Below are 22753 nucleotides of genomic sequence, written 5' to 3'. Positions count from 1 at the left end.
AGGTGTAGAAGCTGGTACCCAAACCTAAAGGAAAGAATCCAATTGACACCAAGTGGGTATTCAGAAACAAAATGGATGAAAATGGCATAGTGGTCAGGAACAAAGCTAGATTAGTTGCTAAGGGTTACTTTCAATAAGAAGGAATAGATTTTGATGAAACATTTGCTCCTGTTGCAAGACTTGAAGCCATCAGAATTTTCTTACTCTATGCAGCATATTCCAATTTTAGGGTCTATCAAATGGATGTCAAAAGTACCTTTCTGAATTGAGATTTGGAAGAGGAAGTCTATGTCAGTCAACCTCCTGGTTTTGAAGATCCAAATTTTCCAGGATATGTATACTATCTTTTGAAAACACTTTATGGACTGAAGCAAACACCTAGAGCCTGGTATGACACTTTATCAAAGTTTCTTTTGGAAAATCACTTCACAAGAGGTACTGTTGATAAAACCTTATTCTTTAGAAATATTAATGGCTCTAGTACACTTGTCCAAATTTATGTAGATGATATTATATTTGGTTCTACAGATGAAAAAGTTTGCCAAATTGATGCAAAGAAAGTATGAAATGAGCATGAGGGAAGAACTTACTTCCTTGGTTTACAAGTTAAGCAAGTTAGTGATGGAATATTCATTAGTTAAACCAAATATATTCATGATCTTTTAAAGAAGTTTGATCTAATGGATTGCACATCTGCAAAAACTCCCATGACCACTACAACTAAGCTTGAGTTAAACACTACTAAAAAATCTGTGGATATTTCAAGCTATAGAGGCATGGTTGGCTCACTTCTATACTTAACAGCTAGTAGGCCAGATATAATTTTTGCTACTTGTCTTTGTGCTAGATTTCAGGTTGATCTTTGTGCTACTTGTCTACAGCTGAAGCTGGATATATTGCTGCTGGTAGTTGTTGTGCACAGATTTTGTGGATGAAAAACCAATTGTTGGACTATGGTCTACAAGTGGACAGAATTCCCATCTTTGTGATAACACAAGTGCAATTGCCATCACTGAAAATCCAATACAGCATTCAAGAACAAAGCACATAGACATCAAGTACCACTTCATAAGGGAACATGTGATGAATGGTACTGTGGAACTTCATTTTGTTCCAAGTGAAAAGCAGCTTGCAGATATCTTTACCAAGCCACTTGATGAATCCACCTTTTCAAGGTTGGTAAGTGAGTTAGGTATGCTTAATTATTCTTGAATCATTTCAGATATTTTTGCAAGTTAAATACAACCATAAAATTAATTGATTTTTCATCTTTGGATAAAATTTTGGCTAAGTCAAAATTTACATCCCGACGGATGCTCATTATCCATCGAGTTTGGTCATCCGTCGGTATTTTGTTTGTTAATAAAATCAATTATTTTTCTGGAGTATTTTATAACTCGACAGATAATTGTTTTATCCTTATCCGTCGAATTGTCTCAATCTTAGCCGTCGGAATTTTAGACATTATCCATCGAGTATACTTACAGTTTGTAAGCATAACACGACAGATAATTGAAAGAATTTTTACAGTTTATTTATTTTCAAACGGCTATTTTGGGCAATTTTAATTGGTTACTTTATTTCACTTTATTATTTTTTGTCAGTTTATTTCTAAGATAGTATAAAAGCAGAATTCATTTTTATTCTACTCTTTTACCATTCTCAAGAATCAATTGCTCTAACTTCTTTCTTCCTCAAAAGCAAACACTCTCTCTGCAAATTTCAAATCTTTAGCAATGGCACTAGTAGTCAAAATCATGTCCCAGTCTGGATTTATCTATGAAAAGAACAACTTCACAGCTTTTGTGAACAAGGAGATTCAACAGTTTGGAGATTATCACAAAATGATGGATGTTAGATATATTTGATAATGTCATGGCTAATATGATTTATGTTTAGATTTAGATCTTATTTAACAGGACAAATCAGTACTTAACCATTAATCAGTACTTATACTGGAAGTCAGGACTTAAGGATATCAGTACTTACATTATCAGGAGATAATCATCAGAAGTTAGATATCAGAACTTAAGTGCTGAAGGACGTTCGGTTAAGGACAGTAGCTGATTAAAGGAAAGAAGATCGAGATAAACATAAGAAGAGATATGCATGAAGAAGGAGTTCCGTGAAGAATGGAATACTTGGAAGAAAATATATCTGATTGATATATTTTAGGAAACAGAATTATATTCTATATCAATTAGCGATTATCTTGTAACTGTGTAGTATATAAACACAGACATAGGGTTTACACTATAAGTGTTATCATATTCAAGAAGATTATTCATTGTAACCCTAGCAGCTCTCGTGATATTTGTTCATCACTGAGAGGTAACAGTTCCATACTGTAACAGAGTTTATTGTTTCAATAAAGTTTGTTTTCTGTTACTTAAGATATTAAAGTTCGATTTGATTGTATTATACACTGTATTCACCCCCTCTACAGTGTGTGTGACCTAACAAGTGGTATCAGAGCCAATCTGTTAACACACATACAGTTAAAGATCCAAACACAATCATGTCTGACACAGAAACTCCAACTAAGCCTACCAAAACTGAAGAACCTCCAAAGACACAAATTCAAAGTCGGTATGAGACTATCAGAGTCCCCATACTGAGACCATCTGAATATCCCATATGGAAGGTAAGGATGACCATATTCCTGGAAGCAACAAATCCAGAATACCTTGATAGAATCAAGGAAGGGCCTCACAAACCAACCAAGCTCGCTGTTGCAGTTGCAGGTGAAGCAGCAAAGACCGTACCAAAGGAGAAGAGTGATTATACTGCTGAAGATATAGCATCAATTGCTAAGGATGCTAAGGTACGACACTTACTGCATAGTGCCATTGATAATGTAATGTCAAACAGGGTAATCAACTGCAAGACTGCTAAGGAGATATGGGATGCTCTGGAAACAAGGTGTCAGGGAACTGACACAATTAAGAAGAACAGGAAGACAATACTCACTCAAGAGTATGAACACTTTGACTCAAAGGCTAAATGAGTCATTGAATGATTTATATGATAGATTTGTCAAACTTTTGAATGATTTGTCATTGGTAGATAAAGAGTATGATCTTGAAGATTCAAACCTTAAATTCCTGTTAGCTCTTCCTGAATGTTGGGATTTGAAGGCAACGACAATAAGAGACAACTACAATCTTGATGAAACAACTCTTGATGAAATCTATGGAATGCTCAAGACTCATGAACTTGAGATGGAACAAAGAAGCAAGAGGAAAGGAGGAAAGTCAAGGACAATTGCTCTTAAGGCTGAAGAAGAATTCCCCAAAGCAGTTTCCTCAAGGAAAGACAAGGGTAAAGCTCTTTTCATAAAGTTTGATACTGAGTCATCAAGTTCTGAAAGTGATGATGACTCAGATTCTGAAAGCTTGCCTGAGACTGATGTTGATGAGGAGATAATGAAGTTGTGTGCTCTTATGGTGAAAGGAATCACAAAGATTGCATACAGGAAGTTCAGGAAGGGAAAGAAGTTTTCCAGGAAAGGCATAAGTTCTGATAAGAAGAAATTCAGAAGATCTGAAGGCAGAAGAGGAAAGTCTGACAGAGGAGATTATACCAATGTTAAATGCTATAACTGTGGTGAGAAAGGCCACATATCTCCTGATTGCAAGAAGGTAAAGGGTGACAAAGGCAAGGCTCTTGTCACAAAGCAGAAAAACTGGACAGACACCTCAGACTCTGAAAGTGAGGGGAACTATGCATTGATGGCAAATGCTGCTAAAGAAAGTACTGAGAGCAGTTCTGAAGCTACTGAAACAAAGGTACCTCAGACTACTTATGCTTTTCATACTGATGATATTAATGAGTTGAGAAGATATCTTAAAACCATGTTTGTTAGTTATAGAGATCAAACTTTAACATGTGAAAGATTAACTTCTGAAAATCTTGCTTTTAAGAAAAGAAATGATTTCTTAGAAAAAGAGTTAGTCATGTTCCATCAAACTCAGAAGGATGGAGATGATGCTTTTTATGTTAGGGATGAAGTGCTAAAAATGAATGAATCTCTAAAAACTGAGTTAGAAAAGGAAAGAGAGATTATCAGGACTTGGACTAACTCTGGCAAAACAACTCAAAATTTGCTAAGTAGTGGAAACTGGAAAGAGGGCTTAGGTTATGGAGAGGATAAGAATGATAAAGGAACTGAAGAAATTAAGCATGTTGTTAAGCAAAAGCCAAAGTTAAAACCTATTAAGTTTGTAACTGTAAAGTCTGAAAATGAGAAATCAGAAGTTAAAGAGGAATTAACTTCTGACAAACTAAAACAAGAAAAGACAGCTGAAGTAAACATAGGCTTAATGACAAAGAAGCAGCTTAAGCATAAGCTGAAAGATGTTAAGAATGCAAATAAGGTAAAATTACCTAGGAAAAATAGGAATGGAAAGGAAGGTGTGAATAAAAGCAATGATTATAAACCTGTTCCTGATGCTCCTAGGAAAACATGTCATAACTGTGGAAGTTCTAACCATCTGGCTTTTTTTTGCAGGAAGAATAAGAATATTAACTCCTTACCTACAAAATCAGGAGTTAAGAGTCAGTCTGTTAGATACAAACCACAAAATCCTTGTTTTCATTGTGGTAGTTTATGGCATTCCATTTATACTTGTAAGGAATATCATAGTTTGTACTATGATTATTATCAAATAAAACCTTCTTTGAAGAAAGTTTCCATTATTCCTTCTAGTGTAAATTCTGATTCAAAGTCTGATAGTGTAAGTTCTGATAAGAAAAATGTTAACATAAACTCTGATGCTAAATCCGCTGCAAATGTTAACAAACTTAATAAGACCAAAGGATCCAAGCAAGTCTGGGTCCTTAAAACTAATAATTAGTGGTCTTTGTGATTGCAGGGCAACAGGAAAAATATTCTAGTTCTGGACAGTGGATGTTCAGGACATATGACTGGAAATAAGGCCCTGCTATCAGACTTTGTGGAGAAAGCTGGCCCAAGTGTTTCTTATGGAGATGGCAACATTGGAAAAACATTGGGATGTGGCAATATCAATCTTGGGAATGTCATAATTAAAGAAGTAGCTCTGGTCTCAGGACTTAAACACAATCTGCTGAGTATAAGTCAGATCTGTGACAGAGGTTATCATGTTGATTTCTTTGAAGAACACTGTGAAATTGTGAGTAAATCTAAAGGCAAAGTTGTTCTGAAAGGATACAGGCGTGGTAACATTTATGAAGCTAAGCTTTCAACAAGTACTAATGGTTCTGCAATTTATCTGATGAGTAGTGCATCAATTGAAGAAAGCTGGAATTGGCACAAGAAACTCTCTCATTTAAATTTCAACAATATAAATGAACTGGTCAAGAAAGATCTTGTGAGAGGACTGCCAAAGTCAGTATTTACTCCTAATAGCCTTTGTGATTCTTGTCAGAAAGCCAAATAAAGAAAATCTTCATTTAAGAGCAAAACTGAATCATCAATTCTTGAGCCTTATCATCTACTACATGTTGATCTATTTGGTCCAGTGAATGTCATGTCTATTGCAAAGAAGAAATATGCGTTGGTCATAGTGGATGAGTTCACCAGATACACATGGGTGTATTTCTTGCACACAAAAAGTGAAACTGCATCTATCTTGATTGATCATGTCAAACATCTGGATAAATTGGTCAAAGATTCTGTGAAAATCTTAAGGAGTGATAATGGCACTGAGTTCAAGAATTTGATAATGGAAGAGTTCTGCAAAAACCATGGAATAAAGCAGGAATTTTCTGCTCCTGGAACTCCACAGCAAAATGGAGTTGTTGAAAGGAAGAATAGAACTCTCATTGAAGCTGCACGTACAATGCTTGAAGAAGCAAAGCTTCCAACCTATTTCTGGGCTGAAGCTGTGCAGACTGCTTGTTTTACTCAAAATGCAACACTCATTAACAAGCAAGGAAAAACACCATATGAGATGGTGAAGAAAAAGAAGCCAAATCTGAAGTACTTCATGTATTTGGATGCAAGTGTTTTGTTCTCAAGACTCATCCTGAACAGCTATCCAAGTTTGATCTAAAAGCTGATGAAGGAATCTTTGTTGGATATCCACTTTCCACAAAAGCCTTCAGAGTCTATAATTTGAGAACAAAAGTGGTAATGGAATCTATCAATGTCTCTTTTGATGACAAGAAGTTTACTGGTCTTGAAGATTTCATTGACCATGATCAGCTGAGATTTGAAAATGAAGACTCAAATTATGATACTGAAAATCCTGACAGTTTAAGTCCTGATACTGTAAACTCTGATGGATTAAACTCTGATGTTATTGAAACTATGGTGACTACGTCAAAGGAAGATGCACCTATGCAGGGGGAGCATACTCAAGATCTTACCACATCTCAAGAAACATCAAAACATACATTTGGCTCTTCAAGTTCTGATTCGTCAAGTTCTGATAAGCCAAGTTCTGATAGTGCTGAAAATCTAAATTCTGAAGAATCTAACTCAGAGAGCATAGTTTCAGGGGGAGCATCAGAAAATGAAATTGAAGACAGCATGGATCGGGGGGGAGCATCCAGTTCTAGAGAAAACCTTCCATCTGCAAGGAAGTGGACAAAATCACATACACCTAATTTGATAAATGGAAATCCTGATGCAGGTGTTAGAACTAGAACAGGTACTTCAAATGAATGTCTTTACAATTCTTTTCTCTCTCAGACTGAGCCAAAGAAAGTGGAAGAAGCTCTTCAAGATGCTGATTGGGTGCAAGCAATGCAGGAAGAGTTAAATGAATTTGAAAGAAACAAAGTCTGGACCCTAGTGCCAAGATCAAAGAATAGATCTGTTGTTGGTACAAAGTGGGTATTCAGAAATAAAACTGATAGTGATGGCATAATTACAAGGAATAAGGCAAGGCTGGTTGCAAAAGGATATTCTCAACAGGAGGGAATTGATTATGATGAAACATTTGCACCAGTTGCTAGGTTAGAAGCCATAAGGATATTTTTGGCTTTACTGCTCACAAAAAGTTTACTGTCTTTCAAATGGATGTGAAAAGTGCTTTTCTCAATGGAGAATTGGAGGAGGAAGTATATGTTGAACAACCTCCAGGCTTTGTAGATTCCAAACATCCAGATTATGTCTACAGGCTTGATAAAGCACTTTATGGACTTAAGCAAGCTCCTAGAGCATGGTATGAGACTTTAGCTCAGTTTCTTCTGGGAAGTGGATTCAACAGAGGAACAATAGACAAAACACTGTTCTACTTCAACCATGCAAAGGACTTACTTCTGGTCCAGATTTATGTTGATGATATCATTTTTGGGTCTACAAATGACAGACTTTGCAAGAAGTTTGCCAAACTGATGCAGTCAAGATATCAGATGAGTATGATGGGGGAACTTAGCTATTTTCTGGGCCTTCAAGTCAAGCAGAATGAAGAAGGCACTTTTATTTGTCAAACTAAGTACACCAGAAACTTGCTGAAGAAATTTAGAATGCAAGATTGTTCAAGTGCATCCACTCCCGTGGCCACTGCAACAAAACTGGATAAGGATACTGGTAAATCAGTAGATATTACTGATTACAGTGGTATGATTGGCTCTCTACTCTATCTAACTGCTAGTAGACCTGATATCATGTATGCTACCTGTCTTTGTGCAAGATTTCAAGCAGATCCAAGAGAACCTCACTTAACAGCTGTGAAAAGAATTTTTAAGTATCTTAAAGGAACAGCTGATCTGGGATTGTGGTATCCTAGAGAATCAGATTTTAAACTAATAGGTTACTCAGATGCAGATTTTGCAGGTTGCAAAATTGACAGGAAAAGCACAAGTGGAAGCTGCCAATTCCTTGGAGGCAGATTGGTTTCTTGGTTCAGCAAGAAACAAAAGTCAATTTCCACATCAACTGCAGAAGCAGAGTATATTGCTGTAGGAAGCTGTTGTGCACAGATTCTTTGGATGAAGAATCAGTTAATGGATTATGGGTTAACATATTTCAAAATCCCTATTTACTGTGATAATCAAAGTGCTATTGCTATGACAGGTAATCCAGTTCAACACTCTATGACAAAGCACATCAGCATCAGGTACCACTTCATAAGGGAACATGTGGATGAAGGTACAGTGGAATTGCACTTTATTCCAACAGATCAACAACTAGCAGATATCTTCACAAAACCACTGTGTGAAGCCACTTTTACAAGATTGGTAAATGAACTTGGAATGGTTTCAGGTTCTTTTTCTAAATCTGCCCAGTTTTGTTCTGATGCATCAGACTTTATGATCAGTATTTACAGAATGTAATCTCTTTGTGTATTCTATGATTAATTGAAATATGCGTTTAGTACTGATTGTTGTCTGATATATGTTTCTAAACTCTGATAAGTGATATGTCTGTTTAAGTAACTATTCAATCCTATGAGGATAACTGTGCTAGATACTGACCTAGTAGTCTTCAATAAACAAATGATCCCATGTAAGAAGTAATTATTTATGTGGAAATCTTATGACACAAGCAAATTCTGATAATTGAGCTTAGTTGAGTTTACTTTGTTTATCTTATTACTAAGTCACAAATTAGAATAATGCTACTCATCTGTTAAGTTCTGATACTAGTAAAACTGCTGAATGTACTAAGTGCTGATAAACCTCACTTATCAAAAGAAAAAGCAAAAGGATCAAAGAATAAAATCAGGTACTCCTTTGAGATCTAGAGTAAAAATGTGGAAGGGACGACCCAAGTGCATTGCTGGTATTAAGTAAATATGCATTAGAAAAGCAAAATATTTTCTTGGTGACTTTTCACACTCTGTGATTACTGGAGAAATACTTTGATAATAGCATAAATTTTGATAAACAGTCGTGACTCACTTACACTGAGAAGCCATTGTAAAATAGAATTTAAAAATATGCATAAAATTAGCACAAAACAGTTGAGGTGGACTCAAGCATGAACTCATTCATCAGTAGGTTTCAGGATAATGACTGCTCTTTAGCAAAATTTTAGTTATGCCTTATTTCTAAGATGTACTGAAGTGAATCAGACTTTACTCTTTGTCTGCTATTTAGCTTGATGCACACACTAATCACTCCATTTGAATGATGAAAATTAATGTGGTGGTATATGTTGTTTTAGATAAACAGTCATTGTGTCATTTTGCACTAATTCTGAGGACAAGTTCTGGTTGCATATTCTGAAGATTAAGTTCTAAAGAGTATAACTCATAACTTGTATAAGGATTTACTCCGATAGGCATTCCTTTTTCGAGTTAAGAAATTATGTTCTGATGACTGTTAAGTTCTGATATAAGTCTAAGTTCTGATATTACAGTCTAAATTCTTTACTTGACTTATCTGTGGATAAAATTTGATAACAGTCTCGGTTCAATCTAGAATATGTTGAAGTGGAAGACTGTTTTCTCACGCCCAGTAACTATCCGTTATTACTGCATGTCTGACAGGTGTCCAACGGTAACATTTTTTTTTCAGAGTATAAGTACGACAGAGAGAGGATTTCTTTAATCTTTTATTTCCTTCATACTTTTTCTCTCTACTTGATTTTACTCTCTCTTTCTCTCGTCTTCTCACGTTGGTTTTTTCATACAGACATTTTATCAAACACCTAACAGGCACTTTTAAATCTCAATTTTTCACATGGCACCTAAGGATTTAATCATTGATGGAGCTAAGTTTGTTCCAAACAACTATGCTGCAATTCTTGATCATGCTGAAGCTCCATCTAAATTGCATTTTGTGCAAGATCTTCTTGCACACAGTGAGATTGGGTATGCATTAACCCGGCCTTCAGTCTTTTCGAGCCAACAAGTTCTGACGTTTTGGCGGACTGGGCACTTTGATGATGGTGGTAGACATGGCACTCCTAGTATTGTTTTCGAAGTGGGTGATTCTTCTTATGCAGTCACTCATGGTACAATACGCAAGGCTCTACATCTCCCAGAAGGTTGTACCTTTTCAATTCCAGAAGAATCAGCTCTTCAGGAGTTAATGGCAAATTTGGGGTATGAAAAGAGTTTGGCAAAACTTGGGCAGTTGAAACGGGCTCATATCAGAAGAGAATGGAGCTTCTTCTTCGACTGCATCACTAAAGCTTTTGGGAACAAATGTTCGAATTTTGATGCTATCCCAATTCTGAGTCAGCACATCGGGTATGCAATTATAAATCAAACTAATTTTGATTTTGCAACTGGTATAATTGGTTTTATTGGGGATAGGATGACAGAAGATAGGAATGTTGTCTATCTTGCTAGATTCTGTCAACTTATTTATACTTTTTGTACTGATGAACCTCAATTAGTCAGTTCCTCAACCCCACCTTTTAAAGTTGCAAAACGCTACTTTAATGACCTGGTAAATGCTGACACTAAGAAATCAGTGGTTAGACCATTACAGATTCCTCAGTCTGTAAAACAGATCCTAGTAAATGTTGATCCTGATACTTATAGATCTGTTTACTCTGATGTTCAACCAACAACAAACACTCAAAAACCATCATCCTCAGCACCTACCACTCATTCTACTCAACCTACCCTCAGGAAATATCTCAAATCCTATCTCTCCACTTCACAGACTGTTCAACCCTCATCCTCAGCACCTACTGTGAAGCCTTCATCCTCCAAGCCAAAGAGGACAAAGATTGTTCCTCAAATACCTCAAAAGAGAAGGAGGATTGCCTTGAGAGATGAATCTGATACTGAGGACCAGGTTCCTTCTTCAGAACCTGTTGTAGGTGAAGCTGAGAAAGAGACTTCTCAGAAGGATTCTGGAATTGGGGGATCTAGGCTTCTCAAAAGGCTTAGAAGAATGACAGTTCCTGAAACTCCCAAGGAATCCAAATCAACAAAGAGATACAAGAAACAGAGGGCAAAAAGGCCAGTTTCAGATGATGAAGAGGAAGCAGCTAAGGAAGGGGATCAGGAATCTCTGATCTCACAAGACAAGGAATTTGCTACAGTCATTTCTTCTCCATCAACTCCATCTAAGGAAGCTGTTTCTGAAAAGGCTAACACACCATCTGTGTCTCCTGTTGATCCAGGCACAAAAGCTGATATTGATGTTCAAAACTTGGTTGTGCCTGAAGTAATTCTCTTAGAAGCTCCAACAGCAACTAATCCTTCAACAACACCTGTTACTGATGCTGTTCAAACTCCAGAGTTATCTACAACACCTTCTCTGCATCATGATGCTGATGATCAGACTTTAGGTGAGCATCAGGATATGGCTGTTGATCAGAACTTAGAACCAGATCATCAATTAGAGGATGCTGAAGCCTCCATTTCTACACACACTGTTGTCTTATCAGAAGATACTGATTCTTTAAGTTCAGATGCTGCAAATGCTGGAGATACTGGTGATGCTGCTCCAACTGCAGATGCTGATGCAGCAGGTCCTTCAGGACATGCTCCTCAACAAACTATTCTTAAGTCTGAACTTATTAAGAAGTTTTTTACCCGAGAAGCACCAGTGCCTTGGAGTGAAACTCCTGCAGGACGGGAGTGGACTAAGGAATGGAACTCAGTTTCATGTGTTCCAAATGATATTCATCTTGCTGAGCACTTGACTAAAGCTAATGAAATGTTAAATTCTGATGATTTCAAAACCCAGCTTAGAGTCACTGCATTGAGTACTAAACATCTACAAGGTCTTCATTCAACTACTCATGCAGAGCTATACAAGATTCAGGAAGAATTTATTAAGCAAGGAGAAGTTTGGAAAATTGATAAGAAAAAGTTCTTCCAACCTACCTTTGACATGATTGCTTCTATTGAGAAGACTCAAGATCATCAACAAGCTCAGATTGGTGATATTCTGAAAAATCAAGCTTCTCAGCAATCACAACTTAATGAAATCCAATCTTCAGTGGAATTGCTTGTCTCTCTTCTATTACCTGCTGATGCCAAAAAGGGGGAGAAAGTAATTAAGTCCAAATGCAAGACTGACAAGACACTGAAAGGGAAGGATGATGGAAAAGATGATCGAGGAAGCTCTGGAATGGGTAGAGGTCATAGTCAAGGTAGAGGATTCACATCAAGATAAGCTGAAATCACAAGTTACAGGACAAGTTCTGATACTAGGAAAAGAATAAGTTCTGCTACTGGTAAAAGGATAAGTTCTGATGAACTTTTAGATCTTGATGAGGAAATGTCAAGACAGTTATTTCTTCAGGAAAATTCAGGAATGGACTTGGAGAGTTTAATGGAAGAAGAAGCCAGACTTAAATCAGAGAAAGTTGCATCTAAATCTGAAGCTTCTGGTAAAAAGCCACTTCCAAAACTCAAAGGCATTGTGATCAAAGAAAGGACACATACTGAAGCAACATTGGCTAAATCACAACCGCAGATAGATCCAAGATCCAAGGGTAAAGAAAAGGTTGGTGAACCTATCAAGGTTTATGTGCCTCCTGAGAATGAAGAAATTACTGATGAGAAGGATGATCTTGCTCTGACTTCAAGAAAAGTTCTTAAAACAACCTCTGACATGGCTCAAGTTGTTCAGAGTCAAGAAATTGTAAGTTCTGATACTCAGAAGAAGCAAGTAACCTCTGACATAGCTCAAGTTAACTTGATATCAGAAGATAGACCAAAGACACTCCTACCAGGATTCACTAAAGCAAAACAGACTCAATCTTTGAAGACTATTGCAAGTGGTTTTGAAGCTAGAGTAGTTACTGGAAAGGAAGCAAGAGATAAAACTGGATTGGGAAGTGCTAATGAAAGAAGAATACATAACACTACTAATGATCCAACTTCCTTGAGTGAACCAGGTATTGGAGCAACTCCTGAGAGATTGAATCAACTAGAATCTGTACAAATGGTTTATCATACCTACTTGAAAGAATACATCTTGTTGTATTTCATGACAGATGGTAGGGTTTATCATATAAGACAAAATGCCATTCCATTGAAGTATTTTGAAGAATTGGAGCATGTACTATTCTTACTTCAAGTGGATGACAGATTGACAGGGACTACTGCAAACTATTTGAAAGATCAGATTCAGAGACAGAAATGCTTAATTCTGTTAAGTCTGACAGCACATACGTTCCAAAGTACAGAGATCACAAGGGTGATATAGTTGAAATGAAGCCCAATTATCCTCAAATTATAACTACCTTTCTAGGGTACAGGGCTGTGGAATTCAATCTTGAGTCTGATAAAGCTTATTTGATCAGACTGGATCAGGATATAAGAAAAGCAAAGATCAATGATCTCAGAGCTGCAATCTTTCAAATTGGTGAAGATACTACAGAGCTTAAAGATGCCAAAAGGAGAATGATTGATGAACTTAGATATGCTGAGAGATGTTTGTTGAAGAACTATCTAAGAACAACTCCTGACATCAGAGAGATCAGATAATGAAGCCAAGTCAAAGATCTACAACTGCTTAAATTCTGATATTTGTACAGACTGAAGTTGTTATCAGAAGTTAAATATTGGTAAAGCTTTAAGGACTGTAAGTTGTAGTTATCTAGTCTAATTCTCATGCATTTGTACTTAATGTTTTTAACATCATCAAATATCTGTTAAACTTGTATATTATGCTAATTTACAAGTTGGGGGAGATTGTTAGATATATTTGATAATGTCATGGCTAATATGATTTATGTTTAGATTTTAGATCTTACTTAACAGGACAAATCAGTACTTAACCATTAATCAATACTTATACTGGAAGTCAGGACTTAAGGATATCAGTACTTATATTATCAGGAGATAATCATCAGAAGTTAGATATCAGAACTTAAGTGCTGAAGGACGTTCGGATAAGGACAGTAGCTGATTAAAGGAAAGAAGATCGAGATAAACATAAGAAGAGATATGCATGAAGAAGGAGTTCCGTGAAGAATGGAATACTTGGAAGAAAAGATATCTGATTGATATATTTTAGGAAGCAGAATTATATTCCATATCAATTAGTGATTATCTTGTAACTGTGTAGTATATAAACACAGACATAGGGTTTACACTATAAGTGTTATCATATTCAAGAAGATTATTCATTGTAACCCTAGCAGCTCTCGTGATATTTGTTCATCACTGAGAGGTAACAGTTCCATACTGTAACAGACTTTATTGTTTCAATAAAGTTTGTTTTCTGTTACTTAAGATATTAAAGTTCGATTTGATTGTATTATACACTATATTCACCCCCTCTACAGTGTGTGTGACCTAACAATGGATTTTGTGAAAGGCTGTAAACTCAACTATGCGATGCTGGAATCTCCCACAATCTACGGTGAGGTTGTAGAGGAGATATGGACAACAGCTGTGTACAACTCTACTGACAAAACCATAACCTTCACTCTCAAAGGTAAGCAGTTTTGCATTAATAGTGATATTATCAAAGCATGCTTTAAAATTTCAGTTAACACTGCCACTGTTCCACACACTGATGTTGAAATAGTTACCATGCTTAATTCTATGGGCTATGCACTCTCTACTTCTAAGTTAAATGAAATTAGGAGGTTGGGTCTTAGAAAGTAATGGAGCTATTTGTGTGATGTGGTAACTAAGGTATTTTCTGGTAAGATTAGTAACTTTGATTCTCTTAACATTTCCATGCTTAACATGCTTTATATGCTAGTTACTGATAAGTACTTTAACTTCAGTGACTTAATCATATTTGAGTTAGGTTTTAAGTTAGGAGAACTCAATAAGAGAAGTAAATGTGTCTATTATGCTAGATTCTTTATGATGCTTGCTAACCATCTTATTGAGGACATTGCAATTGAGAACCTAACCAACAAGTTGAATTGTTGGGTTCAAGAAAGAAGAATTATTGCAGATCTTAATAGAGCAAGTCACCACAAAGAGGTGCCCCTCTTCTATTTTCCAGTCATGGAGGGACCTCAGGTAAGTGAGGTAAGCACCACTGTCTCCACTCTTCCAACGTCACACATTTCTTTGCCTTCTAGTGTAGCTATGGCATCTGTGTCAATGACCCAACAGATGCCTACCCAAGCTACCAAACCAATAATTTCAAAATCCAAAGCTAAGAAAGCACCCTCTGGTTTCTCTCAAAAGAAATCAGTTGCAAAATCTACTAAACACAAAGAGGGGAGTGTGAAGGAGAGTGAGCAAGGTGAGGGACAGGGTGAAAATCAAAGAAACCCTAAGGATAAGGCTGGTGAGAACAGTGTACCTAAACCTAGCCACACCACAGTGTCCCAACAAACTGTGGTTGTTAATAAGGAAATAAGCTCATTTCTAGTTTCATCCTCTCAAAAGGATGTTACTATTGAAACAAGCTCCCAACCAGGAGCACATGCCAAGAGGGTTAGGGACACTAGTTCACCACAGACTTATGCTAGAAAGAAAAAATTAACAACCCTTGGGGATGCACAGACTTATGCCAAGGGGATGCACAGGGAACACACACAGTGCAAACTAGTGCTAAAGACCCAGCCACTGTACCATCTCAAAGTCAGATTGATGTGGCTCCAATAAATATGGAGTCACAGCCAAAATCATTAACTATTGAAGCACCTGAAACACCAAATTCACCCACACACTCACTGGATATTGACATGATCAATACATCACTTACAAATTCTCCATCTTTAACTCTGTTGGAGAATCCAAAACTTCAAGCAAGTGAGCATCATCTTTTAGATGATTTGTTGGCTCACTTGCCAATTCTTTCTGAGTCTATTGAGAAATCTGTGTCCAAATTTTCATCAATCTGCACAGAGTCTATAATAGTCTCCACTCCAAACTCATTCATTTCTTCTATCCCGGTGAATATCATTCATCCGTCGAGTAGTGATTGTATCCCGACGGATGTGCCTAACAGCAGTCATCCGTCGGCTAGTCAAACTACTACCCCGATGGATATTTCTTATCCGTCGGGAGTCTCTGCACAACTTCAAATTTCTTCAATTATCACAAGTGCAGAGGACTTAGTAGTAGTACAATCACTCTTAGGACTGAGGGAATGGAGTGAACTGAGTGAGAGGCTAGGTTGCTCCCAGGCAAAAGGAGAGAATATGAGTGAACAAATGCAGACAATTTCTTCAGGTCTGGCAAAAGTGAGTGAGAGGAGTCCCACCTTAGATGGTGAAGGTGAGGGTGTGAGGGTGGGAATCCAAGGGGAGCCCTTGATGCAAAAATAGAGAGATTATGAGAGAAATACAGGTACTGGAGTGATAAGGATGGAAACCATTGCAAGTGAGTCAATGAATGTCAGTGATGTAGAAAGGGAAAGGCTATTTCAGCAAGAATACCAAGCTGTCATAGATTCTATTTCCCTAGATGCTGAGACATTTACTCATCCTGTTTCAGCTTATCAAGTAGTAGTTGTACAGGGCAATGAGGAGGCTAAAAGAATGCTTAATTTGGTGCACACCACTCAATCCATGCAAAGAGATAAGGATGCCATCAAAGCCATGCCACCTAAAGCTGATGATGATATAGACTATGGTACTAGTGAATCTGAAGATCTTTTTGGAGATGATGGTGATGATAATGAAGAGCCCATGGACATAAGGGGGGTAGCAGGCACCAGCTCTAGATCTGGCCTGCCATCTTGGGCATTGTCCAAGGAATGTGATCTTTAACATTTCAAAATCACTCTCATCCATCAAATCCAGGAGACACATAATGCTCTTCAATCTACAACAGATGCTGGCACCAAGATGCTCTTACAGGCACATCTCAATTCTCTACAAATGCAACAAATCCAAGGCTTTCAACACAATCAGGATGTCACTTCTATCAAGACTGAGATTGATCAAGTGAAGAAGGATATTTCTGAAAGATTGGATGCTAAACTTCCAGAAGAAACAATGCTTGATATTAAGAGACAACTAAGGAAAAACTCTGATCTTGCCACAAAAGTGGACTCCTTGGACAAAAGGATGACTGATATGGAAGCTTCTCTCACAGCTATACATCTACATCAAGCATAGCAAACTCAACTGCTACAACAGCTGGTCGCTGCACAATCTTCTTCCTCCACTCTACTTGATGATAACAAAAAGGGGGAGAAATCATTATCTCAAGTCATTCAAGCAGAGCCATCTAGTGAGGGGGAGAAAGTGGTAAATGTACAAATCAGCCAAGTAATTGTTCCAGAAATTACTCTGCCAAAGCCACCAGTATTGGACAGCATTGATCTGATCCAAATAGCAGCTGCTAAGCTTGAGTCAAAGTCAATTCCTAAGGTGCTTGATGTTGCAGCTGTGGAGAAGGAATTAGATGATAAATGGAGAAAGATAGATGCAGAAACTCAACAAAAGTTTGGGCCAATTCAGAAACCAGACAAAATCTTCATTCATCACTCTCAAGCCAAGAAGATTTATGTGAATGATATAAGTATGAATTATTTGGAAAAGGGCCTAATTTCTTGTGTAAAATCTCCAAAGGCAAATCTTATCATGAAGCCTAAAAGAAACTACTCTAAGTTCTCAGACAAGAATCTTATGGATATTGTGTGTGAGACACCTAGGCCAGATGAGAAGAAGCTGTTGGTTAGGTCAATTGCATTTTTCAAATATCCCACTGATTCAACACTTAAAAGAAGAATTGCCAAAATCTACAGAAATGGTAAAGAAATTTGTGTGATGGTTGGACATCCTCTGTTTGTAGAAGCTAAGAAGGAAGAAAAGGAAAGAATCGGGAAAGAAAAGAAGCAAGCTTCCTTAGATTCTAAGAAGCTCAAACAAAAGAAGGAGCAAGCTGCTATCTTAGCCAAACTTCAAGTTGTGAAGACTACAACTGAAATTTCTGTACAACCATCTGAGATTACTGAACCTCAAGATCAGAAAATGCAACATGAACCACAACAGAAAAGAAGATTCAGATACAAGCTCCCCTCCAAAAGAAAATTGGACTTCAATGATGAGGAAATGGAAGACTACATTCCCAAAAAGTCTGCAACTTCAACTTAGACATCAAAACCCTCAGTGGTATTTGAAGAATTCAAGGTGGTGGATCCAACTAGGAATATTCATGGTGAGCCCATAATTCCAAAGGATGAGCCAATAGACTGGGATAATCTGCCAATTCCGAAGCTAAATTTTCCTATCTTCAACAAGCCAAAGAAGACAAAGACTAGAGCAATCAAGAAAGTGAATCATGTGACTCTTAGATCCAAGACCCTAACTAAATCTCAATCTATAGTCAACAAGGGAGATATGTTATACATTTGTGACATCAAGGAGTTCTCTGATATAAACCTCTACTTAGATGAATTGGAAGAAGTAAGAGGGATTGATGCTCATAATCATCTCCCTAAAAGGCTGGTATTCAAATACAAGGGAGGGAAAGAGTTCATATGGCCACTTCACAGGATTCTTCAAGAAAGCCAATTTGTTCTGATCAAAGTCTTTTCATCCTTCAAGAAGAACTTTGGGTTCAATGTAACTGCAAGGAAACTGGTCTTGAAAAGGATAGAAGAGCTAAGGAGTAATAAAGCCAAAGATGCACTTCCAAAAACTCTAACAATTCCCTTCACAAGAAAGAGAGTGCATTTAAGGCCTTATTGGCTGATGGAATTCAGGGATGAAAAGGGAGTTAGAAGATTCTTCAGATTGGAGGACCAATTGAGTATCTCTAGCAATGAGACTCTACTGGAAATGCAAGAAATGTTGGATTTATCTGAAGCTGATGAACTTGAATTCCACAGATAACTCCAAAATCAGATAGAAGAGAACAACATGAGGCTTGGGAAGAAATCCAGACAATCAAGGAAATAGATTTATCTGCTCAGACTAGAGGAGCATCTTGATAATGATTGTGAGTAACTCTTTATACACTTTGTCTTTATTCAATTTTTAGTAAGTATTGTAGCACTTATTTGTTTTATCTACTACCTTTCAATCTGTATCTTTAGGATGTTTTGTTATCATCAATTTTCTCTTAATTTATGGCTATAATTCCAGTAGACATAAATTGGGGGAGAGTGTTAGGAATATGTTGTGAACTTGATGATAAATTAAAAAAAACACCTTAGTAGATTTAACTTAGTGAATTTAGTAGCACTCGATGGATATTTAATTATAGTCCCGACGGATGAGTTAATATAGTTCCGACGGATGACAAATTGACATCCACCGGGTGAGTAGCTTATGTAATAATAAGTATTGTAGCACATTTCTGCAAGCAACTTTGTGTAGATTCTGTAAGAGTATTTGATTCATGCTGACTACTAGTGGATATGTAGAATAGGTTGATTAATTATAAATATGTGATGTCTTGTAATTCTGTATAAGTGAAATGGAGTCATATGACAAATAGCTACCCGACGGATGATCAACAAAGCTACCCGATGGATGATCAACAGAGCTACCCGACGGATAACAAACATGTACCCGACAGATGATCAAATTCAAATATCTGTTGACAGTGACAACACAGTCACATGCGTTGGGTGTTTGCAAAAGGAATGTGGCAGCCTGTTAAGCAGGAATTTGAGAACAAATAAGCATTACCATTTCCATGCAAATTATGAAGATATTCAAAGATGCTGGAATAGAGTTGTGATGTAGCATGGAGTTAGACTAGATATGTTTGTTTTATTATCTTGTCTTATTGTCATGTAAACTTGGTGATATATAAACCAAGTGTAGCTAGTAGAACATTAAACTAAGCAAACATATTTTGAAAGAGAGATAGAAAAAGCTGTACTTGTAAAGAATTTCTATGTATTTTATTTGTTCTACTTGCAAAGAAGCTGTGAGCCAATTTGAGCTACACAGAGTTCTCAAACCGATATATATATATATATATATATATATATATATATATATATATGGTGGATACATTCAAATCCACCAGAAAGTTTTAAAAGCTTGTGTTTTTATTACTTTATGTTTTGATTTATATAATTCTTTCATTCCGCACTTTGCAAATCAAACACTTATATATATTCAGTTAGAACAGTTTTTAAAATCTTGAAAAAGTAGCCAGAATTACATTCAACCCCCCTTCTGTAATTCTTGTTGTATTGTTAGGGAAAAACATGTAGTATTTGTTCTTATCAGTTTAATATCTGATATGTGGGCCAATGGTTCACACGATATTAAATTAATTTTTTTATCGGGGAAGATCCTAACAATAGCTTGTTATTGAGGTCTTCATGCGTCGCCTAAGTTTTGCACTACTGCTCGGGCCTGGCACCCCCACGAAATCAAACAATTAATAAATATTTTAAAGGACAGGAACTCTTTACCGGAGAAAAAAATCGATATTCCGATTGTTTCCAGATGAAAGTTTTAAACTACGACGATATATTTCAAATATAATTTAACTTAATGTAACAATTTACAACTAATGCCTCAATTTCACCTTTTTAATATAATATTTCATAATAATAAGTAATATAGTTCCAGATTCAAGTACAAAGATTGTACCTCATTTCGATCCATGTTCAACGAACCGAGTTATTATGTCACCCAAATTTATTTTCACTCATTGGCCGGAAACTGCATAAAGGTACCGGTGGTGTAAGAAATTACGTTTGGAGATATAGATATTCCGTCTTTTTTATTTAAGACAAATAACTCCCAAATTTTAAATTACATGTCAATCGCACTACGAAATTATAGTCAAATACATCATCACAAGATTTACACTATTGTTGATAACAAAAGTCAGCTCTGAGAACTTCCCACATCGTCCGATCTAAGGTAAAATATTCCAACAACGCTATGAATAGAGATATACGGCCTACATAAAAACTTACTTACCTGGATGAGGTCAATGGGCGATCATTAAGGTCCATGTCCTAGGGAAGTGACTTTCATTGCACTTTGGATGGGTTCTTGCCTAAGGTCTAACCAAGTGGTGGAGCCTACATCATAATTTGTGTTAGGGGGCTTGTGTTCGCTCGGCCCCGCCAACTATATTATATAATTTGTTATATTACTGAATTTCATGAAACCTGGTAAACCAAGGGGATTTTAAACTTGGGGTGGCGAAATTTAAAATTCGGGATTAATCAATTAAAAACTTCATTTATTTAAAGTTATTACTATTTATTGAATATTTGCAAGTAAAATTACTCTTATTAACATGCAAATGAATTTATAGTCTCTCACTAAATAAATTCATCATAATATAATATAAGAAATGATAGGTGAGGTAAATATTCACAATTACAAACATCAACATGCAAATATATTGTACTGCGCCATTGTTGAGTGGCATTTATGACACTTTATAATGCTCTATAAAGGCTTGAATTGATGTTTTGTACTCAAGTTATTTGTGTTTTTGATGTGTTTTGTAGTGTTTTTGCATTTCAGGCTTTATCTGAGGAATCAGGTGAATTAACATTGTTTTGATGTTAATATGGTGTTAGGATGGAGTCTAAGGAATAAAGCTCCGGAAGCCAACTCGATTGCAGCTGGAATTAAAGAAAGTCAGAAGTTTTTCCAGAAGCACGGCGCGCCCGCGCTGGTCTAACGCACAGCCGTGCCCATTTGTCAGAGAGCCAGCGTGCCCGCGCTAATAAAGTCGGGATTTTAGAATCTTGATTCTAATTGATTTACAATTGGGAGGACTTCTATCTTACTTGGGCTGCTATATAAGCATACTTTAGGTCAGTTTTTAAGATATATCAAGACAGAGCGCAAGGAGAAGACGGCAATAGACTTATAGCACAATTCAACAAAGGCGAAGACGATCTAGTTTATTCTTGTGAATCTTTGTTTTGAGTTGTAATCTTGGATGCTCATTTCTTGTTTTGTTGAACCTATACTCTTGTTTTGTACTTAGTTTTAATTATTTGATTATAAAGACTACGTTTTTTTTACCATGCTTTCATCGGAATCCACGTTGATGATAAGTCCGATTATGGGCTAATCGTAATTGTGGGGTTCTAGTGGATTTATTTATGGATTTCTTTAGTTAATTTGTTCAATACCTTAGTGTGTAGTGATTGATTGATAACCTAGTATTGGTTGTGCTTATTCGTCTTATGAGCGTCGCGAACTTATAAGATAGCGTGTTAATTCTTAATGAAGCGAAAGTGAATTTAAGGATTTAGAACTTGTCATTCTAGCACAGGTTCATGTATTGTTATGCATGATTCGTAGGTAATTTTAACCATCTTACTTGCCCTGTGTAATCAAGATAGATAACTTGTGCTTAAACCGTTATATTGTCAAATTCTATAGACATATAGGGTCTCAATATAATTGGTGTCTATCCAGCTTCTATCTCTTTTATGGATGTCTGATAGTATGGTACTCGTGCAACGAAAGTTGGCGTTTATCAGTTTCGTGTTATCTGATTAGTATCATCACCATTGCATGCTAAGGTTAAGAATGAAAAGGCTATAGAATGAAGTATTTAATGAAGTTAAAATCCCATGTTTGTCAATATATTAATTCAATCAATCTTATTCTCGTAGTTTTAATTATTAGTTTAATTCTTAGTTAATAAAAATCTCAATCAGTTATCGTCTTAGCATTGAATAATAACCATACATTGTTGCTTAGGTGCATGACTTAATTAGTTAACCAATACAGTCTCTGTGGGAACGAACTAGAAAAGATTATATACTACTTATGAACTCGTATACTCTCGTGTATTATTAGCGCGTTTTTAGCGACTAACAAGTTTTTCTTGTTCACGTTAAGGGTTTCGTTTTCTTTTAAGTATGATGACATATTGTACTTAAAAATTAATTCTCCACTTACGTGGAGTTTTTATAATTTTATTTTCCGCGACAATGACAAATACCGTGAAACTAAATACGCATATGGTTTCTCACAACACAGTTTTTCCGCATCAATCATATTTAATGTGGTACTCGGTATTGCTTTCCCGTT

At 36.5% G+C, this 22753-nt stretch overlaps 2 non-coding genes across 2 annotated transcripts; both read left to right on the top strand.

Annotated features, from left to right (window-relative positions):
• Window positions 1-19911: 19911 nt before the first annotated feature.
• LOC141681953 (U2 spliceosomal RNA) lies at window positions 19912-20103 on the top strand. Its single transcript, XR_012559364.1, has one exon. It is a non-coding gene; the product is annotated as a U2 spliceosomal RNA (small nuclear RNA).
• A 554-nt stretch (window positions 20104-20657) lies between these two features.
• On the top strand, window positions 20658-20816 carry LOC141682367 (U1 spliceosomal RNA). Its single transcript, XR_012559769.1, has one exon. It is a non-coding gene; the product is annotated as a U1 spliceosomal RNA (small nuclear RNA).
• The last annotated feature ends 1937 nt before the right edge of the window (window positions 20817-22753 follow it).

Source organism: Apium graveolens, chromosome 8 (genome assembly GCF_009905375.1).
Source record: "Apium graveolens cultivar Ventura chromosome 8, ASM990537v1, whole genome shotgun sequence".
In the NCBI taxonomy this organism is placed as follows: Eukaryota; Viridiplantae; Streptophyta; class Magnoliopsida; order Apiales; family Apiaceae; genus Apium; species Apium graveolens.
The sequence above is the reverse complement of the archived record's forward strand: the minus strand, read 5'-3'. Positions and strand labels throughout refer to the sequence as shown.